The following is a 2847-nucleotide window of genomic DNA, read 5'->3' as shown; positions in this document are numbered from 1 at the left end:
ATCAAGAAGCCAAGTGCATTAATTTGATAGTTATTTTGAAATGCTATGAGAACCACGAGAAGTACATTTCTAACCATGTATTTATTTCTTTTTAAAAGTTCTATGGAGAGTACTGACAGAAAGTAAAATGATTCAGAATAGACTAGAAGAATTTAATGTAATAGTGTTTTGGAAATAAGCAAATTCTTGCTAACGAGTGTATTATTTGTATTTTTAAGGAATATTTTCACTGTGAGCATGTTTTCTTATTCACAAGTACATTGTATGAATTTAACTTAAAGGTGTATAATTTGAGTTAGCTCATGTAATATTTGTAGAGGGAAAATAGCAGATTTCTGGCATACAATAAGTTATTGAGACGTAGGTAGATGGCTATGCATATGATCATTGTTTACTTAAAGGCTTGATGATTGTTAAGTATGCCCAGTGTGAATTTAGCTCTTAGCAGATGTTAATTTCAATTAAACTGTGCTTCTTTCTCTTGGTGTCTTTTTCATGACAATAGGCTAGAATTTCATCAACTGTGATGTGTAACGATCAGATCAGATAGGACACATACACCAACCAAGTGCTTTGAATGATTTACTGGGAATGTCTTTGTCTGATAACCCAAGCCACAAAGACCACAAGTAACCAGAGCTGAAATGATGCTGAAGCTTGATAATGCTTCTTCCGGGTGCTGTACAGTTAGGAAAGTTGATAGAGGGCAAATAAAAGTCTAAATGCAGTTCAGATTCCACCACAGGAAATGTATCATACTGTCTAGAGCTTTGTTTGGACAGCTAGCCTTTCAGTAAAATAAGCGAAATGGCATGACCATTGTGTTGCTTTAAATGGACTGTTTCTCCGTAATCTGCCATATAAGGCACTGGCAGTTTCTGGCAGCATGTCTGGGCCGCCAGCCACATTCAGCACTATGACTTGATGTTCTGTGATATGAACAGGCAGGGCTTCCCCAAAACCTTCACTGATTTTTCCTTTACCACCTCTTTTCTTGACTTCCCCACTATTCAGTCCTTCTTTTCAATCATATAGTTATTATTCTACTTACAGGAGCTCTGTCTTCTGAGTCAGCCCACTCTGGACTACATCTCCTGATTTACCCAAAAAACCAAAACCCGTTGCAATTAAGTCGATTCCAACTCGTAGCGACCCTATAGTACAGAGTAGAACCACCCCATTGGGTTTTCAAGGAGCAGCTGGTGGATTCAAACTGCGGACCTTTTGGTTAGCAGCCGACCTCTTAACCACTGTGCCACCAGGGCTCCCATTTTCCAAAATTTCCTCTTTGTTTCTTGCCCCGCCCCTTTTCTTTACCTTCCCCATCAGTACACTGTGGTCCTACATCTTATTCTCTATTGGGGACCTCATTGTTAGACAAATACAGGGCAAGGTACAGTGACCGGTAGGGGATTGGCAAGAGCGAGACTGGATGACTCCGTTCATTCCATGCTACAAGCCCAGGTCTCCCAGGGTAGGGTCCTAGGCCATCAGTTACTGAGCAGTCTTCTTCCTTGAGGAATATTTGAAAGACTGGAGCTGGGATCTGGGGAATCGTGAACCTCTTTCTGACTTTGCCATGGACCAGGGAGAAGACAGTACACCCATGGTCTCTCAATGCCCCATTTTTGGGAAATCAGTGTTTTCCAGGAACAAGCATCCCTCATAACTCAGATTGTGATGAACTTCCACAGAGTCCAGAGACTCCAGTCTCGGTTCTAAATCATTCCAAAGCTGCCCCATAACTTAGGCACTCTAGACATCAGAGAGACTGCGGGAACATTCATTTGCCAGTCAGCAAAGAAGTATTTATTACATGGACTTAGGTCTTTAAGGATAAATTTCCACCTGCCTTCCCCAAATTTTTGGGTGATTGAACTCAACATTTTTATTGTGGTTTGTTTCTCAAATTCTTTGCTTTGCCCAGAATAGTCAAAAGGTTCCTAAACTCAATCAGGAGCAATGTAGCTGTTTTGATTAGCTAGTGCTGCCACAATAAAAACCCAAACCAAAAAAGAAATACCATAAGTGGATGACTTTAAAGAGCAGAAATTTATTTTCTCACAGTTCTGGAGGTTAAAAGTCCAAATGATGGCCTCAGCCATGTTGATTCCTTCTGTGAGCCTCTTGTAGGTTCTGGTGTTTGCCAGGGATCTTTGATGTTCCTTGGTGCTCTGGCATCTGTCTTCTCCCTGTGTGTGTGTCTCTGTGTCTATTGTGGCCCTTTTATAACTCAAGTGATTAGGTTTAGGACCCACCCAACACTGGTATGACCTCATTACGTAAGAAAAGAGAAACACTATTTCCAAACAGGATCACATCCACAGGTACAAGGGTCAGGAATTTAACACATATTTTGAGGGGACGTAATTCAATCCATAATAATAGGATTTTAAAAGTAATCACCAAGAGGGGTGGGTAATAAAACAATATTCATGGGCTGGAGTTTAGTCACAATTTTTTTTCAAACACTGGGAAAGAAGTATAGTTTTAGTGTGTTTGAATAAAGACTGGAATATGGAAAAGGCAGCTACAAAGAGAGAAGCTGGTATCCTAGCACACAGGGAAGAGGCTGCCTTGGTGCAGTCACCATGGGCTCAGGGTCAAATCCTCAGTTTTACAGACACACACTGTAACTTTCTCTGAACCAGGGATGGTTGCATTTTGGGAAAATAGCTGCATACCCCAAAAGCCCATGAGATGCTTTATAAACTCAAAAGCCATTTAGCATGTACAGACAGAGATATCTTCTTGTAGAATAACCATTTGTTCATTTATGGATCATACTTAGGAGATTAAATTTCCAGTTAAAAAGTTTTGTTTGTCAGCATATAACTAGAGTTAAAG

Source organism: Elephas maximus, chromosome 4 (assembly GCF_024166365.1).
Source record: "Elephas maximus indicus isolate mEleMax1 chromosome 4, mEleMax1 primary haplotype, whole genome shotgun sequence".
NCBI classification, from domain to species: Eukaryota; Metazoa; Chordata; class Mammalia; order Proboscidea; family Elephantidae; genus Elephas; species Elephas maximus.
The sequence above is the reverse complement of the archived record's forward strand: the minus strand, read 5'-3'. Positions refer to the sequence as shown.